Source organism: Monodon monoceros, unplaced genomic scaffold (genome assembly GCF_005190385.1).
Source record: "Monodon monoceros isolate NGI ecotype Baffin Bay Population unplaced genomic scaffold, NGI_Narwhal_1 Super_Scaffold_13, whole genome shotgun sequence".
Classification (NCBI taxonomy): Eukaryota; Metazoa; Chordata; class Mammalia; order Artiodactyla; family Monodontidae; genus Monodon; species Monodon monoceros.
The window spans coordinates 73,163,406-73,185,522 of record NW_021703769.1 but is presented as its reverse complement, the minus strand read 5'-3'; the positions used below and the strand labels follow the sequence as shown (position 1 = coordinate 73,185,522).

Sequence of the window (22,117 nt, the reverse complement as noted above, 5' to 3'; positions counted from 1 at the left end):
CACACACACACACACACACACACACACACACACACACACACACACCAGGGAGCAATGTAACCACGGAGACGGAATGGAGTGATGTAGCCACCAGCCAAACAATGCCAGCAGCCGCCACATACTGGAAGAAGCAGGAACAGAATCTCTCACGCAGAGTATGACGGGCTAGGCCCCAGGTGTCATGATTTCAGCCCAGTGAAACTCACAGAGCATACATTTCTGTCGTTTGTTAAGCCACCCAGTTCCTGACAGTTCGTTACAGCAGCTGCAGGAGTTGGCTACAGAGTTGTAAAATAGCGCCCTCAACAGAAACTTGAGGCGCACACTCCCCAGAGGCTTTGCTGGACCACGCCCAGCATTTCACTGAAAGGATCAGGAATCTCTTACCTGTTCCCAAATTCGGACAGTTCTTCCTGATGGTCTCGGGATACATGTAAAGTCTAAAGTGCTCGGAATCTATATAAAGCGTCTGCTTCGTAGTACGGTTTTCTACGTCAGTCTTAGCTAGGATACTACCCTTACTACTCCTAATGATAATGAATTACCCACCCTCGTCATCACCACCGTCACAGTTATTATTATCTTCATTGTCCTTCATGTTTGCGGTTGGTTCTTTTCACTTGGTGGGCTGTGTTGACTGGGAACCAGTGATTCAGTTGGCTGGTTGGGATCCATGTCCTGTGGAAGAGAATAATGAATGGGATTATGAGTGAGTGAAAGGATGGTTGCTCTAGTTGGAGGTTACTACTCCAGCTCTTAGGTGGAGGTGGAAGGTGTTAGCAGTGATGGGCTTTGGATTATCCAAGCCTCTCAGCTGCTGGGAAGACACAGACAGCAAAAAGGACAGTTAAGTGAAAAGATGTGTGGTTTTCAACGAACAAAACTCATGGAGCATGCCCATAGGATATAAAAACACTTGCTCACAAATCCCCTGAATAGCTGAAGTAAGTGCGTTATTGCTAGCTTAAAAGGAGATTGTATTTTTTTCTTTAATGAATGAGGATAAACCATAGGTTGATGAGAATGCTGAAGAAATGGAGTGTGACATTTAGTAGAATTTTGAATCAACCTAGGACTGTGGTTCTCAAGGGAATGGGTGAGGATTTTGTCCTCCAGGGGACCTTTGCAATCAATATAGGGTGATATTTTTGGTCATTACAGCTAGGGGTGCTGCTGGCATCTAGTCGGTAGAGAACAGGGATGCTGCTAAACATCTTGAGAGACACAGGACAGCCCACAACGAAGAATTATGCAGCCCGAGATGTCAAGGGAGCTGAGGCTGAGAGGCTTGCATCTAGGGTGAGAGTCTGAGCCTTACAGAATCAGAACCCTGGACAGAAACTTGGAAATTGCATGCAAAGTTGAGTGATTTTCAAATGATGTCCTTCAGATCCCACAGGGTGGGATGAGGATGGCTCAGGGGCTATAGTGGGGCCAGAGGGGAGGGGGAGGGGTTCTCCGGGTGTCACCCATCACATCACCCCATCATCTACCCTCTTTTTTCTGCTCTTGTGCTGGTGTGAGATCGAGTATTTCAGCTGGGTCCTCCTGTTTCTCAACAAAAGTTTGAAAGTAACCCATGTGTTTTAATCCTTCCATTGTGTATTTGGACAATAGAACTTTGATGGTTGTAGCACAGGTCACAGTGCCAGGTGGGGACCCGGGGCCATGGCTTCCCCTGTACCATTGCTGACCCTCTCATGTAACCATTCTGACCCTGTTAGTAAAACCTGTGGGGTTTCAAACCCACGTCTGAAAATCTTCCACACATGAACTGGTGTAGTTTCTGACCGTAACGAACACATCCAACAGGATACAATAAAAGAGTTCTTCATTTATTGAGAATCTTATTGAGACCATTCACTGAGACATTTACTGTGCCTACCTGTACTTGGCTCCGAATGCTTAGAGGCTGTAGGATTTACAGCTGAAATTATCCAATTCCAGTACATATTCTGGAAGTTGGGGTTTTAAATAAATCCACAGCTGATGTTTTTGCCTCTTCTGAACACAGAATGGTAAAAGGGCCAGGAAGAATAAGGATCCTGCTGCCATCTGTCACCCTGCTTGATGGCTGCCTAGCACCTGGGCCCACCTTCCTTATATTTGGGGGAGTTTCCACCATGAGTCTCTCTAAGCTCAGAGAAACTCGCTTTCCAGCCTCCCTTGCAGCTAAGGCCAGTCGGAGAACCAGCTTCTCCAATCAGACTCACCTACAGGGAGCCTGGGGAGACAATGAAAGGAGGAGGTATCATGGCTCTTCTGGCGACAGGAAGGAGAAGCCTCTGAGAGGCAGAAGTGGGGCCTGTCTTTGTTGTGGCATCTTGTTCCCGCATGGACCAAGTGGCAGCTGGGTACGTGCATCCTTTAATAAATTCCTGTTCGGCTAAACTAGTTAAGGTCAGTTCTGTAGACTGTAACGCAGAAGCCCTCCTGCTGCAGAAGGAGAAATGGAACAACAGAACCATCTCAGAGGCCAAATCCCTTTGCATTTCTGCATTTTTGGGTGCAGTGCTCACTGTAACATCAGGCAAACCTTCATGGCTCCCACCTCTTCTGTATTGCCCGCTCTCATTAGGCAGGTTTGCGGAGAACAACCTAACGGTTGTATCTTGTTTGTAGACCAGAAATCATCTCTCACAGTTGAGTTCAAGACCAGTGGCTTTATTTGCAGCAACATGGATGGACCTAGAGATGATCAGACTGAGTGAAGTAAGTCAGAAAAAGACCAACACCATATGATATCACTTAGATGTGAAATCTAAACTATGACACAAATGAACTTATCTGCAAAACAGAAACAGACTCACAGACACAGAAAACAAACTTATGGCTACCAAAGTGGAAAGGCGGTGGGGGAGGGATAAATTGGGAGTTTGGGATTAGCAGATACAAAGTACTAAATATAAAATAGATAAACAACAAGGTCCTACTGTAGAGCACAGGGAACTATAGTCAATATCCTGTGATAAACCATAATGGAAAAGAATATGAAAAAGAATGTATATATATATAACTGAATCACTTTGCTGTACAGCAGAAATTAACACAACTTTGTAAATCAACTATACCTCAATGAAAAAGAAAAGACCAGTGACTTTATGACAGGGACTTACACAGCCCATGGTGACCACATGGATGACTGACTCAGTCTCTATACTTGAATTTCAAAAAATATTTCAAGTAAATTAAAAAAAAAAAAAAAAAACGTAATCTTTTTTCTACCCAGTTTTCCACTGTGTTTCTCAACACATATGGCTTTAGGTGGGCTCTGTCTTAACAGTTTCTTGGTGGAAGCCACAGAGAAGTGGCCATGACAGGCTGACAGCGCTTCCTTGATTACAGCTCAGCATGGCTTCAAGTGACACTCAAGTAGCTAATCGATTCAGGCAAGAGAATTTGTGAGTGATAACAGCACAGACCTTTTCTTTTCAGCTGGTCCTTGAGGAAGAAGTCTTCCTAATTCAGTCACAGAGGAGGATTTTTTTTTTCCTCTTGCTGGAACTCATTCATTTGCAAACAGAAAGATGTTTAAATGTCTGTAGAAATTTGTAAAATTTCTTTTTACAAGTTGAAGATTGTAAAATTGAACACAGAGATGGCATCAAAGTCATGCTCAGATGAAAAACAAAGTCGCATTTGAACTTTAGGCCGGGGCTTGAAGGACTGCTTCAAGGATTGCTCTGATGTTCTCAGGCTCCAGGGTCCACTTTGGGGTTGTTCCAGCCATTTTTCTACAGTGTTCCAATGGAAGCATTACGCCAGATCTGCTTCTGTGAGTCATGTCACATCTTTCACGATGCTGACGGAGCCATATTCGTTCTCCTTTGAAGTAAAGCCCTTCTTGGCCAAGCAGGTCTATCCTTTGAGAAGAAGCTTTTGGTACCAGGTGTGCTTTGATCCTTTGTTGATCCTTTGATGACTTGTTTTCTAGGCCATGCTAACCAGTTGGGCAGGTGGTTAACAACTTGGTCCCAGGAATGGTCACAGGTCAGTGGCTCTTGGGAACCCCTCAGAGGACTCCTACACAGTTCTGGCAGGATCGTGCAGTCAGCTCTCCTCGCCACCAGCATGACGCCCTCCACTCTTCTCTCCCAGTGCCCTGTGATGTCTCTCCTGTTGCTGTGATGCCCCAAATGCCAACATTGGGGGCAATACGGTGCCCGTGGCAGGCACAGCCATCCATGCTCACCCAAGGTGCTTTGGTGACCCATGTGGCCCATCAGTGAAGCCACTGGAGTCTGATGTCAAGGCCTTTGTCTCTCATCATTGCAGAAGTGGCTGGTGCCTACCCTGCTGAGCCTGTGCTTTCAAAACCCTACAGAAGATTTTCCTGAACAAGCCCTTTCACTGCAGCTCGGTCAGCACGGAGTTCCAGAGCGGGGAGCCTTTGCAGCCTGCCTGTGAAGATCATAAGGCAAAGAGACCACATATCCCAGGCTTGCAGTCACCTCGGTCCTTTGAATGTGGTCCCCCAGCTTTGTGCCAAACCAGTGCACTTTCTCAGGAGGCAGCTCGGAGTCCCGTATGAAAGCCTGCCCGATGAGTCCTTCGGCTTAGATGAAAGCTGGACGTGGTGGTTTGGGGATGTGTCCGCTTGGCCTGGCTGAACTACACTTCCCCAAATCTCCTTCCCTATGTGTTTTCCAGTAGGACGGTCCACAAGAGAGATTCCTAGGGGAGATATGGACGATGGAGGTGAAACAGCAGCCATTTTGTAGCTCATGCACATTTTCACTCCTCTGCTGCCTCCACCTGTTGGCTGCTTTGTAGTTGCTCCACTTTTCCCAAGAGCTTCTTTAGCTTCTCCACCTCCTGGGCCTGGTGCGTGTGTTTAGCTCCGTGATGAAGGGCCTTGGCTTCTGCAGGACTTCCCAGGCCACTAAGGTCAGAGGCAAGGAGACACTTTGACAAGTTTCATTCGTCCTCCTGGGCTCCAGCTCGTGCTTGTGGATTCCAGCTTGTTCCTTTCTTTTTTTAATTTTTATTTTATATTGGAGTATAGTTGATTTACAATGTTGTGTTAGTTTCAGGTGTACAGCAAAGTGATTCAGTTATACATATACATATTTTTATTCTTTTTCCACATAGATTATTACAAAGTACTGAATATAGTTCCCTGTGCTGTACAGTAGGTCCTTGTTAATTGTCTACTTTATATATAGTAGTGTCTACATGTTAATCCCAAACTTCTAATTTATCCCTCCGCCACACCTTTCCCCTTTGGTAACCACAAGTCTGTTCTCTATGTCTGTGAGTTTATTTCTCTTTTATAAACGATTTCATTTGTATCACTTTTTTAGATTCCACGTATAAGTGATATTTGTCTTTGTCTGTCTGACTTACTTGTTTCACTTACTCACAAATAAGTCTGTCTGACTTATCTCAGTGTGGTAATCTCTAGGTCCATCCATGTTGCTGCAAATGACATTATTTCATTTTTTTTATGGCTGAGTAATATTCCATTGTATATATGTACCACATCTTCTTTATCCATTCATCTGTCGATGGCCACTTAGGTTGCTTCCATGTCTTGGCTGTTGTAAAAAGTGCTGCAGTGAACATAGGGGTGCATGTATCTTTTCAAATTATGGTTTTCTCAGGATATATGCCCAGGAGTGGGATTGGGTTCCATCTTGATCTTGCTTCTCTATCTTATAGCCATCGTCTCCCCTTCTTGACCATCTACCCTGTGGAATTGAAGCTCCAGCATTAGACGTGAAGACGGAAGCCTTCCAGAGACTGCCTACGCAGCTCCCGCAGTTGTGTGTGGGGTCAAATCTCTGTAACAAGCCATCTATCTATGTATCTATACATCTACATTTGCATCTCTATCTCCTAGTGGCTCTGCTTCTCAGCTTGAACCCTGACTGGTGCACTGGGCGCCCTGTTTCAGATGTTTTTGTTCCTCTAGCTCACTAATCTGAGGTCTTACTTTGGCCTCTGCTTTCAGTCTGAGCAGAAGTGTGATGGTCCTAGCTTTTGATTGTGTATGCTGGCTCAGACTTTGTTCTTTTCGAATGACCTTTATCGCGGGCGCTTGTTCTGCCCTTGGTGCCATCACTGAGAGCTAATCTTGCTACCTTTCACCCAGCCGTGCTTATGGCTCAGTGGAGGTGGGCTTTGAGACCATCCACTATGTCCGTTCTAATTTTGTGTCCCACCAACACCTCCGACTCCATGGTTAAGGGACAAGCAGGTGATATGCTAGCATTTCTGGAGCTAAGATGTGGTTTGTGGTCTTGTCATTTGCTGTCATTGTAGCTCCCTTGGCATCCCCTGTGGATTTACTTCATAGTGACATTTTTTTTTTTAGATTCAGTCATAACCCATCCTCTGGACTGAAGAGGCTGGTGAGTATTTGCTTTGTTCCCCAGAAGTTATGTGGGCTATGGAGTCAGATGCGACAGGGCACAGTACTTCCTCTTAAGGAATTCATAACCTAATCATCGTCTTTCCCTGCCTGGAGCAAAAGCATGTTTCACTGACCCAGACTTTATCGTATGAGAATAAGCAGAGCCCCAGCTACCAGTGTTCAATAGACCTGATGGACTTAAGGTACACTGAACATATTTTCATCCTGGTCTTGATTGTATTTGTAATGGCAGATCTTTGTGATTTCCTAGACTGTCGAGACCTTTCAGTGTGGACCGTAGCCCATTGCCTCTCACAGCAGCAGAAGCCTTGGTGGCATGCCAGTGCTCTATGGATGCTGCGGTCTATCACCTACACCTGTCCTTTCAAGACCAAGGAACTTACTTGTTCCTCCAGCTGGTGGGACTGTTACCTCCTCACAGCTCACAGCTGAGTCCCTCTCCTCACATCTCGATGACAGGAGGGTGCTGCCTTGCCCAAGGTTATGTCCTTGTATGTCCCCAAGTACAGCCATCACCCACTGACTATTCATTGTGGGGCATGGGGGTCCAGCCCTCTTGCCTGATTTGAGACATCTCTGTAGGGCAGCTCTGATCCAGAGTTTCCCAGGGGACCAGCTGAGGTCTTTGTTGTAACTGCATCATGGTTCAGCTCCTCTCCTATCTTGTTCCCTCACACCCTGCACCCAAATCTCCATTTCAGAGACTACTTCCTGGGGACCTGACATATGACTGGTATCTCCACCAGGAGGGTGAAGTTTTTCCTTAAGCATTTCCCAGTTTGCTGGAGTGTGAACATGAGTTTGTTCATATATTTCCTTGGCCGTGCTTCACTGAGACAGAATGGGGTAGACCAGGAAGAAACCAGCATCTGGAAACTAGAGCAGGTGGGTCAGAAGTTTGGTGACAGTACCGAAAGCCTGTCCAGGGCCCAGGGAATCACTGGGGCTAAGCAACGATAGACTGAAGGCAAGAATGAAGCCGTAGGCAGTCAGCACAAGGGGCAGTGGGGTAAGGGAAGGGCAAAGGGACCTGCTAGGGTGAAGACCATAGGGTATCTGGGCAGGCAAGCTCTTGAGGTCCTGTAGGAGAGAGCAGGACCCAGCATCCCACCTGATGGAATTCAGGGGAGGCGTATAGACTTTGGAGAATGTGAAGAAATTTTCAGAACAATGGCAGGTTCCACACAGGGAGCAGAACTGGACCCACTTACAGATCGGGACACAACCTGAGCCGAGGTTCTCAAACTGGAGTGGCATCGGGATCACCTGGCGGGCTTGTTGAAATGCAGTTCCTGGGTGGGGCCCGAGGAGTTGCATTTTTAACAAATTCCCAGGTGCCTCTGATGCTGATGGACTGGGACCATGGTCTGAGTACCTTGACATAGAACAAGAACAGAAGAAAGGTCAGCTTGACACCAACACCTGAAGATAGCCCTCCAAGGTCTTATTCACACCCAACTGCTCTAGGCAAGGACAGAGACCTGAAGTAAGATCAGGAGATTCATAGAAAACAGACTGATTGATCTCATCAACAGACTTTGGAGTCAGATATTCACTATGGGAAGTGACTCAAATGCTCTGAGCCTGGTTCTTCCTCTGAACAAAGTTCATCTGAACACCAGCTATCAGGGAGGGTGGTTGTAGAACTGGGAAGAATTGACTGAGATCAAGTATAGAAGGTGCTATAACCTGAACAAACTCTCGCTAGATAGAATGATGGCAAGATCGAATAACTAGATAGAATGAAAGAGAACTACAGAGAATGATCGGATGTTGAAATGGTGATGGCAAAGCCCCTGTAAGTGTTTGTACAGCACATGGGGGATGCAGGCAGAGTGGGGCGGCAATTTTGGGGGTTTTTTTTTTTGACCACACCGTGTGGCCTGTGGGATCCCAGTTCCCTGACCAGGGATTGAACCCGGGCCCTCAGCAGTGATAGCGTGGAGTCCTAACCACTGTACCTCCAGGGAATTCCCTGGGACAGCATCTTGAGGGGCCAGGTTGGTGTTCCATGGGCAAGGGGAGCCAGTCCCTGCAAAATGTTGGCATTCTGATGCCCTGGGCTCTGTCTCCTGCCCATTCTCCTGGGCCTTTGTGGTGCTGTTGAGTAGTTGGGCCAGTGGCAGAGGTGGCAGGAGCGGAGGTAAGGGTGGCGGTGGTTTTATTTTTCCTAAGGCAGGGGATGTGAGAAGCTGTCAAGACGATTTCTTTCCACCAGTTGATTTTACAGCTTATGATTTGTAATGAGGGCCATCCCGGCCTGTGAAGCACGCAGCGTTATTTATATGTTTGTTCCCTGCCTAGCTCTGGGGAAGATTTAAGGCAGCCACACACCCTGGTGAATTAATCTACTATCTGTGCCAGGGGAGAGGGTTCTGTTCACAGCCCAGGCGGAGAGGCTGGGTGGAAGTGGCCCCAGATGGAGTGGTCTTGGTGGTAGACCCCAGCGCCATCCTGATGCAGTTGATGGAGAAGATGGAGAAGACACCCCAGACCAGCTGTGCAGAGGGTTTGTCAAGCACAGACGCTGTGCCCCACGCAGATTTTCCAATCCATTAGGACTAGGGCAGCCTTAAGGATTTGCATTTCTAACAAGTCACCAGACGCCACTGATGCCACTGGTCTGGGAACCAGGCTTTGAGAAGCACTGACCTAGAGAAATCTGCACTGAGATCTTTCTTCTGTAAGCAGGAGCTGGATCCCGTGTCCGTGCTTCCAGGGGTAACTGGACCTGTTTTAGGTCCTCTTTCCCAGCACAGAGCTGTATCATTTATACCCATTTTCCCGAAATGCATCCTGTGCTAGAGCTTTCCAACCTGGGCACCCATAGACACCCTCAATTCTTTGGCTGTTACTTTCAGGGCCTTGTCAGGAGCCGGCATCCCAATTCCATGGTGTTTTTACGAAGGCATCAGATAACGGGTGGCTGATGGCAGCTCTGCCCTGGCAGAGCAGAAGAGAGAGGCTTTGGTGGCTGCGGGACTTGGGTTCAAAAAATACGCTGAGGGGCTTCCCTGGTGGCGCAGTGGTTGAGAGTCCACCTGCCGATGCGGGGGGCACGGGTTCGTGCCCCGGTCCGGGAAGATCCCACATGCCGCGGAGCGGCTGGGCCCGTGAGCCATGGCCGCTGAGCCTGCGCGTCCGGAGCCTGTGCTCCGCAATGGGAGAGGCCACAACAGTGAGAGGCCCGCGTACTGCAAAAAAAAAAAAAAAAAAAAAAAAATACGTTGAACCCAAGTTCAGGCAAGGGACTTCCCTGGCGGTCCAGTGGTTAAGACTCCGTGCTTCCACTGCAGGGGGCATGGTGCAGGTTCGATCCCTAGTCAGGGAACTGAGGTCTTGTATGCCTTGCAGCACAGCCAAAAAAACCCAAAAAAGCAAAAAACAACAACAACACAGAAATGTTGGCAGATGCTTGGATGAAACTGGGCAAGTTACTTAAATTCTCTCAGTTGATTAATCTGTAAAATGGAGAGAATACAGTTTCATAGAACCGTTGTGAGAATTCAGTTTGATGATACAAAGAACTCGACACCGTATCATCATTCTTCCCTTTTCCTTCCAAAATGCATCGTAGTAAGAGTCCTCTCTTGAAGGAATGACCCAAATGGAGAGCGTATGATGGGCCAGAGCAGTAATTGTGGGAAGATTTGGGGGCCAGGGGTCCCCCTGTAGCATTCCGTAGTTCACATGCTCTGGATGGATGTATCCCTCTCAGCCCCCTGATTCCTACTTGTATCTAAATAAACTGCATAAATAAATACATATTTTAGTTGAAATGGTCAGTTTCCCGAGTAAATAGTTTTGATTTCCACTCCTGTTCATGCGTAAATTCTGGCAGGTATCAGGTGCCAGGGCTGGGTGCTGGGGGCACAGAGATCAGTGAGCATTGCCTGGCCTTCCAGGAGCTCAGGCTCATGCCCGGATCCATCCCAAGTCTTTCGGGGGCTCTTGTGAGCTCTCCCCCGCTGCCAGATCCCTGCCAGTGCATCTTCTATTGTCTGGATGTTCTTGACTGGGCCCCAGTTTACCTTCATGTTGAAGAATTACGTTCACTTGGTAAGGAGAAGGAACTTAGCTTTGATTGGCCCCCTTCCTTTCCCTCCCTTTCTCCTTCCTTCTCACATCACCCCACCCCCATGCCTCTGCCTTTCCTCTCTGAACGATGCAGGTATTTCCATTTAGATCTTTTAGGTGTTCTCTCACTTTCTGATAAACAGAGGAGAGAAGCCTAGGAGGGACTATATATACTCTATATCCTGTGTGAGGACGGTGATGACAGTGGACCTGGAGGGTATTATGCTTAGTGAAATAAGTCAGAGAGAGAAAGACAAATACTGTGTGTTATCACTTATATGTGGAATCAAAAATAAAACAAATGATTGAATATAACAAGAAAGAAACTGACTCACAGATATAGAGGACAAATTAGTAGTTACCACTGGTGAGAGGGAAGGGGGGAGGGGCAAGATAGGGGTCTGGGACTAAGAGGTACAAACTACTGTGTAGAAAATAAATAAGCTACAAGGACGTATTGTACAGCACAGGGAATGTAGCCAATATTTTATAACTTTAAATGGAGTATAATCTATAAAAATTTTGTATCCCTGTGTTGTACACCTGAAACTAATATAATATTGTAAAGTAACAAAACCTCAATTAAAAAAGAAAAAAATAAAGAAAAAACAATGACAACAATAATGGCTATCTTTATTGAGCACATACTATGTGCCAGGCACAGTGCTCATCACTTTCCAGGGATCAGTAACTTATTATTACTCAAAACAAGCCAGTGAAGGAGGTACTATTATTATTATCTTCATTTCTGTTGAGGCAGAAAGGGATTCAGTAGCTTGCCTGAGACCAGCAGTGGCAGAGCTGGATTTCAGTGTGGTACTGAGGTCTGACTCCAGTACCCAGGCCCTAACCGCTGAGTCCTGACCGGGCCTGGGAAGGGAACATTGTATCTTGGTGCAGCCACCATAACCGGAGGATGTGTGATGGTCGTGTGTGGAGGCTGGTGATTTCTCTGCTTGAATTGGAAATAATAATGCTTCTGCTGCAGCTTATGACCCCCTTCCCCTCCTCTCTGTGAGTGTGTAGGAGGCTGCAGGGTAGCGAGGAGAGAGTTCTAGGAATGTCTAGTTTTGGTCTAGAGAATGATAAAAAAGGCAAGCCCAGTGACCTGCAAATGCCACCAAGGCTAGAGGGGCCATCTATGTGTGCTTGGGAATCAAAGAAAAGGGGGAGTCCTTTCCCAATTCCCCGTGTTCTTCGAGGCACATAAAAGAGGATCACAGAAGCTCCCTGGGCTTGAGAGTGAGGGACCCAGAGGCGGGCAGGCCACAGAGGAATGCCCAGGTGGCTGCGTGACGGAGCCAATGGGAGACAAGGTGGCCTCTCTGGTGGGGATGGGGAGAACCTTATCATAGAGGGGAACACCTCCCCAGAAAAACTGCGTGCCACACAGCCCGTTTGGTGACCACCACATCGGTGAGGCCATGAGCCCCAACTGGAGCCCAAGGCAGCCACGGTGACCACAGAGCACCCCCCAGCACTGACATCCTCTGGTGACATAAGACCGTCTCCACCTCCCCTTGTAACCCAACCTCAGAGGAGTGAAGAGGAAGACGTATTTCAGAACTGGCAACATCCTCTTTCTTGTTCCAGAACCTTCTAGCTGCCCCGGATAGGAACAAAAGTCAGCCTTCTCAACTGGACTCACCTGAGTGTCAATCAGTGAAAGTGACTTGAGGGTTAGGACATTTGTCCCAGGAGAGGAATGTGGATCCATCTGTTTGAACTGGGAGCAGGGACTTGAATCAAGTGTTTTCCTGTATCTCTCCCCAGGGAGCTGACCTTCCTTCCTGTGTTAGTTTGCTCCGGCTGCCAGCACAAGTTACCACAGACTGGGCGGCTTTAACAACAGAAATTTTGTTTTTCCAATTCTGGAGACTAGAAGTTTGAGATCAAGCTGGGTTAGTTTCTTCTGAGGCCTCTCTCCTTGGTTTGCAGATGGCCGTCTTCTCCCTGGATCTTCACGTGGTCTTCCCTCTGTGTATGTCTATGTCCAAACCTTTTCTTCTATGAGGACACTACCCAGGTTGGATTGGGGTCCACCCTAATGGCCTCATTTTAATGGAAGTATCTCTTTAAAGACCTGTCTCCAAACATAGTCACATTCTGACATATGAGGGTGAGGACTTATATGAATTGAGGGGGGCGGTGCACAACTCAGCCCGTGTTACGTGTGGCCCCACCACGCCCTTTGGGAAGTGTACCGTTTTCCTGGAGCACATCCTCCAAATGCCGCACACAGCCTGCCAAGGTTAGTGGCAGCCACTGCTGCTGCCCACGCCTGCTTTCATTGCCCTGGATGAATGGCAAGGCCGGAAGGGACAGGGACACCGTCTGTGGGGCTCCAGCAGGAACGGCTAGCTTTGGGAACCCAGGAACTCTTTGTGACGATTCGTCCTACAGATGACTGGGACTTGGGGAGGAAGAACACGCACTCTATACTATCATTCTGTGTACAAGGCAGTTTGCAAAGCAGACAATACAGCATGGTCCTACTTCAAAGCGTGCGTGTGCACACGTGCATGTGTGATCACGCCTCGTATCCGTGCAAGCGAAGAACTCTGATGTGACAGACCACAGAGGTTATCGCTGCGGGCAGGAAGATGGGTGATTGCAGTTTCAAAAAATCCTTACTCGTGTTTGCCAAATTTTCTACAACGAATCTGGATTTACTTTGGTACTATAAAAGTGAGGAAGGGCTATAGGACCAAGAAAAAGGAAAATACTGAAAAGGTGAAGGTTTAGCCTCAGAGTTGGTGTCAGTGAATGGAATTTGGATTGCTGAGCCAGGACTTGAAGTGTCACAGTGATGGGCTGGGGGGTACAAGAGGGAATGGAGCGTACAGGAGGGGATGTACGTTCGCCCAGAGTCAAGACGGCTGGAAGCAGAGATTCAGGATACGGCAGGGGCTGGGAGTGGAGGACCCGTAGGTGTAGCTGTGAAGCAGTGACAGTGAACTACTGTGCTGTCTCAGAAGACCCTGGAGATGGACGTTCCAGCAGGAGCCAGATAACTGTGTCAACGAGATGAATAGGGTTGAAATAGATGGCCTTTAAGGTCCCTCCTAACCCTGAGATTCTGTGGTTCCGTGAAACTGCAAAACCCCTGAGTTAAGCTATCTTGGAGAGATGGTGACATTTGATGCTGAGAGCATCTGTTGATATTTTCTTTGAAATCTGCGCTCTGCCAACTCTACCTGTAAGGATGACCCACAGGACTTTGGAATACTTTGTAAATCTCCATAGCAACTCTTTTGGCAGAAGTATATTCTTAGGAGGCTCCAAAGGCAGGAAGACAGCGTGGCAGTATTTTTTCATCTCCAAGCCTCATGTCCAAGTTCACTACCATTTAATGAAATGGCATTTCTTTCTTAGATCTTCCTTTTTCCTGCGTCTTAATACCAGTCAACAGAATCTGTGGGTGTGTTAGATGTGGGGGATGAGGAAAAGGGAGGAATTGAGGATGATCTCTAGACCCTTAGCTTGAGCCATGGGATGCAGGATGGTGGTGCCATTTCCTAAGATGGCAGAGACTTGGGTGGGGGGAGGATGTATGTCGCAGGGTGAACTTATAAGTTTTATTTTGGCTGTGTTGAATCTGAGATACCTATTGGACGTTTACGTGGACATGCTGAGTAGGTGGCAGTGGCTGGATATATGAGTCTGCAGAAATCAGGGCTGGCGTGAGATATTTGGGAGCTCAGTGTCATCATTTAAACCCATGAGGCTGAGAAGGTCACTTAGAGAAGATGCATAGTTACACAGAGAGAAGAGCAGAAAAACACCACACAGAGGGCTGGGGACACCCACATGTAGAGAAGGATTAGCCCCTGAAGATGCATAGTTACACAGAGAGAAAAGCAGAAAAACACCACACAGAGGGCTGGGGACACCCACATGTAGAGAAGGATTAGCCCCTGAGCAAGGAGGAAACCCAAGAGAGGGTGCAAGGTACCTTTGGCCAAAAGGGAAAGTGAGTTGCCCTGCCCCCCAGCCAGAAGCATCATCCTTGCCACCTCCTGTCCCTCACCCTCCGTGTCCCATTCAGCTCTCAATGCTATGTCTTGAATTTCTCTCTAGGCTCTCTACTCCTCTGCCTCTGTGCTGCAGCCACCCTAGACTAAACTGCTGCATCTTTTACTTGCACCTCTGCTGTAACCTTTGGAATGGTTTACCTCCATCCCCTTCTGACAGTCTCTTCTTTCTATCACAATCCCAGGGTTTTTGTCAAAATGCAGACTGGATCACACACACACACACACACAAACTCATGCTTGAGTGCTCACACATTAAATAATGCAGTGGCTTCCCCCAGCTTTTAGGATTAGAAGTCTCATCCTTTACTTGGCCCACAGAGTTAGGGTGCTGTGGCTGTATCTACCTCTCCAGCCCCAGCTGGAACAATTCCACCCCCCGCTTTGTTTGTTCTCACCCCACCAGCCCGCCTCCTCTTCTTCCTGCTGCATTGCCTCCTGCCACAGGGCCTTTGCACATCCCTCTGCTGGGATGTCTTGTCTTCCCTCTTCCATCAGTTAATTCCTTCTCATCACTCAGAATTCAGCTTCTCTGGAGAATCTGAAGGGCACTCTTGATGAGATCAGATTCTTCTTTTATACTCTGTTAGCATGTGCTTCTCCTTCTGGGTGTCCACCTCCAGCGATTCCACAGTTAATTGTGTGATTATTGGATTACATTTTCATCCTGAGTATAAGCCCCTTGAAGGCCCTCCATAGATGCCTCTTCTCAGAGTACTTAGCAAAAACTGTGAGGACAGAGAGAGAAAGAAGTGATTATATCTGCCAGCATTTCTCTTAGCTCTTTAATAATTTCAGGATGTATACCTGAAATGTGGAAGCCACAGCCTTCATTGCTCTAGTATTTTTTTTTTCTTTCTGCCTCTTGGCTAAAGCGAAATCAAGAATCAAAACCAAGCAGGAGGCCACACCAGCTGAGTTACAGAAGGAAGGCTTCAGAAAGGCACGTTCGATGCACCAGAAGGTGTGAGGTCTCCACCCCATTGCCCCTTCCTGGACACAGCAATTTTGATCCTGAACTTATTTGGTAACCTGTTTTTTTTTATACAATGAAAATGAAATTCAGGGAATTCCCTGGTGGTCCAGTGGTTAGGACTCCACGCTTCCACTGCAGGGGCCCAGGTTTGCTCCCTGGTCGGACAGCTAAGATCCCAAAAGCCACATGGCGGGGCCAAAAGAAAAGAAAAAAAGAAATTCAGCCAAAATGATGAAAAACACTTGGTATTTATGTATGCCACCGAGGTGTTTCTGGAGAAAACCTTGTCACGGGTCTGGAATAATTTTAAGATGGTCTGCTGGAAGTAAACACTTATCCCAGTCCCTTTTGACCCTCAAGTGGGGAATTTTTTTGTGTGTGGGCTGCCTTGATACACTGAAGAAATAAACCGGCTTGTGTCTGTGGACACAGCTGGGTCCTCAAGCCAGTGTGTTGCTTAATCGTCCAGCCGTGTCCCTTTAGCACAGCAGAAATTTGCGTCTTCTGATTGCCTGTTTATTACCTGCTAGATAAAAGAGTAGTCTAGAACATTGCACATTTTCCCACAGGAGGAAAGGAGCTACAATGCAGGTGTACATGGCTGGGAAGTGTTTGAAGGGGGGACGAGGAAGGGAAAGGAAGCATCTCCCTCCAGGATAAGCCTAATTGTTTCAAGAAGGGGATTTCAAGTTCCACACACCTGAAATCAGCATTCAGCTCACAGGCTTTGCTAAGCTGGTGTGACAGGATAAGCTCCTTTGTTCAATGCCCGAGAAGGATATTTTCTGTATTATTAGACAAGTCAATGAAGATTAAACAAAATATTAAGTATTTTAAGCTGCGCTAGTCCACCCACAAGAAATTAAGCCACTGCATTCTAATCGTGCCCAGCTTTCCTTGTCCTAACGAGATGGCACTGAGCCGCGGGCGTGAAGTGTTGGGTTTGCAGGGGTCCAAAGCCGCGCACTCACTACGAGCACGCTTCGCCTTTCCTCCACTTTGCTTCTTTCCCTTGGGTGATTTGTAGAGCTTGGGGACCTTGTTTCCAGGCGAAGAAAGAAATGAAATCTAAACGAAGACCACAAGGGTGTGACATCCATCAGCATATTTTAAAAAGTCATGTCTCTTTTGCAATTATGGTAAGCCAGCTAATCCTGGGTCTGGGTTTTGGCAAGTTGGAAACGTTACAGCAACTCATCAAGCAGAAACTGCTGGTCCCGGATTTGCATCTGTGACACTGCGCAATCTCCCATTGGCTGTTTAAGACAGAGACATACGTGATACGGTGAGAGCTTTGCCCGCTTTTCCGGTTCCTTTGAGTGGGAGCGGCCATGAAAAACCAAAGGGGTGAACACACACAGCCCTTTTCTGGCAGGTCAGCTGAGGAGGGGCCGCTGTCCTCGGTGCAGGTGACTGTTCCAGGCTCCTGCCCACACCGGTCCTGATGAGCTAAGTCTTCCGGGTCCCCAGCCTTGCCCAGCTCAGGGCCATAGCCCTGGTTTTGCAGATTATGAATCTGTAGTAGGAGGCGTGACAGTCTTCGTGCTTCACTGCCCTCCAGAGGACCGTGGTCCCTCCCCACGACAAGCCTCAGACCCAAGAACTGCCATTCTGGAGCATTGGAGGTTCCCGGGAGAAAACCACGAATGCCGTTGTGTGTGTGTTGAGCGCATGCACGCATGCGTGTGTGCACACGTGTGTGTGTGTGTGTGTGTGTGTGTGTGTGTGTGTGGGCAGCTCCTCAGCCTAGCAATCTTCCAGTCACTCGCCTGTCCACTGCACTCACTCCTGTCTCTGTTAGTTCTTGTGCTCAGCGCTGTTCTAGATGTTTATGTTTGCTGTCTTATTTAATTTTCACAAGAATGTTTATGAAGTGGGTGTAATTATCTCTGTTTTGTAGCTAAGGAAACACTTGGCTTCCCTGAGTCTTAAACTTGCCCAAAGCTAATAAGTTTGTGGCAGAGCTAGGATTCAAACCAGAGCCTGTGTCTTAGTGGGGGGTGCCCCCAAAGACCCCGAGGCTGGGATTCGAGGCAAGCAGTTTATCGGGGGGAAGGTTCCAGAAAGCACAGTGAAAGGGAAGCAAGGCAGTGAGGGAGGGGGGGCTTTTAGCAAGTGAGCCATTGCTGAGGGCGGCGGGGGTCAGCCCCGTGGGACCTTGGAAAACCTGCATGAACACAGTCAGCATTTTCTCAGGAGAAGACTCAGGGCCTTTTTATTAAGAGTTTTATTGAGATGTAATTCATATGCCATACAGTCCTCCCATTTAAAGTGTACAACTCACTGGCTTTTGGTATATTCACAGAGCTGTGCGTCTCTCACCATAATCAACTTTAGAACATGTCCATCATGCCAGAAAGAAACCCCGTACTTCATAGCCACCGTCCCTCAGCTCCTCCATCCCTCCCAGCCCTAGATAAACACTAGTCTACTTTCTGTCTCATAGATTTTGGAGATTTCGTTCACCAGAATTCTTGGGTCCTGCATCACTTGGGTCACTCCTGGGCGAATCTTGATTCCCTGGCACATCCTGCCTGCCCAGAGTACAGGCTCGCAGGCCAAGCTCACATCCACCCGGAGAACACAAAACACCCTCAGGCAGAGAGGCCTGGAAACAGAAGACCTCAGTAGGTGTCTGTGTGTGTGTGTTGGAGTGTTTCAGGGCTGTGGACTGGGCTCTCACGGCATCTGCTTACCATGCTGCTTCCCGATGCTGCCCGTGGTCCTCTTCGCACCCAACTATCTTCTTCTTTTTTTTTTTTTTTTTTTTTGCATTACGCAGGCTTCTCACTGTTGTGGCCTCTCCCGTTGCGGAGCACAGGCTCCGGACGCGCAAGCCCAGCGGCCACGGCCCACGGGCCCAGCCGCTCTGCGGCACGTGGGATCTTCCCGGACCGGGGCACGAACCCGTGTCCCCTGCATTGGCAGGTGGACTCTCAACCACTGCGCCACCAGGGAAGCCCCCAACTATTTTCTTTGCTTCCCTCCGTTAAACGGCACCTCTTTCTTCCAAGATCCAGGACCACTGTTGTGAAAAGCCTCTCCTCCTCGTGTTCATGCCATTTACTGCATCCTCTTCCCAGGTGGGAGGGACTGTGGCTTTAGAAAGGATGGTCAGGGCATGCGTCTCCCCTCTGAGACCTGAAGGAGGATTGGACAGCCGAGCAGAGTTCTGCGGGGACAGCATCCACAGGCAAATGGGCGAAGCAGGAATAGGCTTGGAGTTTGCAAGGATCAGGTAGCAAGCCCAAGGGCCTGGAGTGGGACTCCTGAGGGCGGAGGGCCATGATGAAGTGGGGAGAGAGGGTGGGAGCAAGATCCTGCACACAAGCTCTTGGTGACCTTGGTGAGGTGTTTGGATTGTATTCCAGAAGCAGTGGGACGCCTTGAAGAGCGTTAATTAGCAGGGATGCGACCTGATCTGACCTCCTGCTGAGACGTGGTCCACCGGCTTAAGGACTTCATCCCTTTAGCCCTGGATTCCTGTTAGTCTTCTCCAACCCCACCTGGCCCTCATCCAGCCATTAAACTCCAGTCCCATGACAGGTCACTAGCACCCTTGCTGGCCCCAACAGCACTTTGTGCAAATTAGGAAAAGGCACGAGACACTTTACTGCCCTCTGCTGGAAAACCATCATAATTAATATACACATCTATGGTGTTGCCCCCCTAAATTCGGGCAGTGCACAACCTGCACCAGCACGTGTAGCAGCCCTGCCTGCCATCCACAGCAGACTTCTCTGACACTGTTGGGAGTAGCAGGGTTCCCCTCTCTTGTCAGACATCCCAGAGTCCTACCTCTGCTGTGTGTCTGATAGTCACTGCCACCTGCCGCTGTACTCCTAGGGCCCATGTCCCATCTTCCTGGTTGGAAAGAAATTCTTTCTTTTCTTAAATGGTTTTTTTTGTTTTTTTGTGTGTGTTTTTTTTTGCGGTACGCGGGCCTCTCACTGTTGTGGCCTCTCCCGGTGCGGGGCACAGGCTCCGGACGCGCAGGCTCGGCGGCCATGGCTCACGGGCCCAGCCGCCCCGTGGCATGTGGGATCTTCCCAGACCGGGGCACGGACCCGTGTCCCCTGCATCGGCAGGGGGACCCTCAACCACTACACCACCAGGGAAGCCCCTTAAATGTATTTTTTTATTGAGATATAATTGACATTTTTTTTGACTTAAGGAATTCTTTCTTTTACCTGCAGTAGAGTTTGTTCCTGTACACTGACTGTATATCAATATACAGGTAATTTGGGATCCATCTTCCTGACCTCACTGAGGTCACCCTTCCTTGTCCAGATGTGCTATGAGGTGTAACAGTGAGAAGTGGCTTAGGGGACGTTTTTTCTAGCTCTGTTCTCACCACCTGTGTGGACAGCCCCTGACCTCGAGCACCTAGGTCAGCCTGGCCGCCTGGACCTCACAAAAGACCTGTGGCCTCCACCTTTCAGGGAGCTGCCGCGTGAGAAAATGTCTGCCTGGGTCATTGCACAGACGTCTAGAGGGCAGCTTTGCTTTCCAGCTCCCTCTGTTTCCTTGTTCTGGGCCTCCTTCTTACGCTGTGGGGGGTGGGGTGGGGGGGTGAGAAATATTTGAGGCTGGAGATGTTTTCCAGCCTCTCAGCTCCACCACGTGGGAAGTGGCCCAGTTATCCCATTCGGCTATGCCCCAGTTATCCCGGTACTGAGCTGTGCTCTGGTGCTGCCCTGGGCATCATTTTCTCTCGCTTCTGACGGCCAGGCACAGACTTGGCTCCGTGTATGTGTGTGTGTGTATGTGTGTGGGTGTGAGGAATGTGGTATGGGGGGCGCGTGAGGAGAAACAGGCCCGAGGCCCAGGCCGCCTGTCAAGGGAAATATTTCGTTGTTGTCAAATGGGCCAAGATTCCTTTAGCTACAACCTGGCCTCCTCTTCTGGAGCTCTGCGATTTCCCAAAATGGCAAACGGAAACTAAAACACTACATTAAATAGCATTTCTATGCAATGAAAACACATTAAAATGGCAATTAAGTTTCACAAACAGCCGTCTCTATGTTCCCCGGGTGGATTTGGCTGTTTGTGTAGCTCTTCAAGGATGGTCTGTTGTAACTAAAGGCTGAGTCGTCTTTTTAGGGAATGAGCCACATTCCATGGGAGGCAAGGAACCCTGCGTTCTAAATCTTTTATTCTTCCCCTGGCGATTTCAGTTTCTTTTTAACTCTTTATTATGGAAAATTTCAAGCATTTACAAAAGTAAAGAGGACAGTACAACATACCTCCATGAACCCATCACCCATCTTCAACAAAGATCAACTCGCAGGGGATCTCCCTTTGGTTATTCTTCTTTCCCCTAAGGTATTAGTTATCATGTTTCCTAAAGAGAAAAGCAATGTAGGAAAATTCTGGGAAGAGAAGTTGACATGGGCTAAAAGCTTTCTGATAAACCATAATGGAAAAGAATTGAAAAAAAAAAAAGAATATATATATATATATATATATATATATATATATAACAGAATCACTTTGCTGTACACCTGAAACTGACAAAATATTTAAATCAACTCTACATCAATAAAAATAAATAAATAAAAACTTTCTGGATCCCAGGACTGTGGCTGCAGTGATTTCAAAGACAAGTGGTACCTGACCCCAAGGAGCTTAAGGTCTGGCTGGGAAAACTGGTGAGTCAGGTACAAGAAGTCGTGATGTGATTGGTGTTATTGCCCCTACTAGGCATTATGGGATCATGTGGGATGAAGGGTCCCTAACTCAGCTGGGGAGTGATCAGGGAGGCATCCTGGTCAAACCGGAATGGGTAGGCATTAGCCAGGTGAAAGGTAGGAGCCTTTTGAACTGATGAGCGTGTTCCTTCCTTTTCGGGACTGGGGGTCTTGCTGTCAGAGACGCCTTCCTTGAGAGATGAGGGACCGGTTCCTACTGGCTCTGCCATCCTAAATCTCCACCAGCTTTCCCCTCTCCACCTGCGCCCTCGTCAGATGCTCATTCCTCTCTTTTGGCAAACTGGCTCATCCCCTTCAGCCATACACCCTCCCAGGGTTAATACTTCTGAAACCCACTCTCATCCTATCGTTAACCTTGCTCAACCTTGTCCCGCCTCCAGCCATGTCCCTTCCTCCACAGATTGAAGTCCAAATGCTTGCTTTGCAATCAGGAAATCTAAATTTCTTGCTTTGGTCAGTTTCAGTCAGACAGTGAACATGCCCGTGGGCAGTAGAGGCAGTGAGCAGTAGAGTTGACATCCCCCAGGAGTGTACCTATCCTCTCCCCCTGACTCCCCAGGGGTCTGTGCAGCTGCCGGGAGACCCCCTGGGTGGATGTCACTGCTCACCTCCTGCTGAAGCGTGTCCATGTATATAGGCTACATCACCCCAGTTTCTCTGTGTCTTTCATTTTCCCCCTTGTGGGCTCTGTGGTCTAGAAAGGATTTCATCAGGGCTGGCAGTAAGGCCTTTTGAGGTTGGGCTTCTTAGGAACATTCCCTAAGGTTCGGACGGGGCCTGTGATGGTCCCCCCTCTCTCCTCATTCAGGGGTGCAGGACCTCTTTAAATTGGCTCATCCATTCTTTTTCTCCCTGTGGGGAGAGGTGAGATATTACCTTTCTCATCCTGATAGTTGTGGAACTGAGTAATTGTTCAGTATCTATGGTGATTAGTAGCAGAGGA

General features: G+C 48.2%; 1 protein-coding gene across 1 annotated transcript in view; it reads left to right on the top strand.

Moving 5' to 3' along the window:
* GALNT17 (polypeptide N-acetylgalactosaminyltransferase 17) overlaps positions 1–22,117 on the top strand; it is a 447,113-nt gene that overhangs the window by 287,126 nt on the left and 137,870 nt on the right. The gene's annotated exons all lie outside the window — the stretch shown is intronic.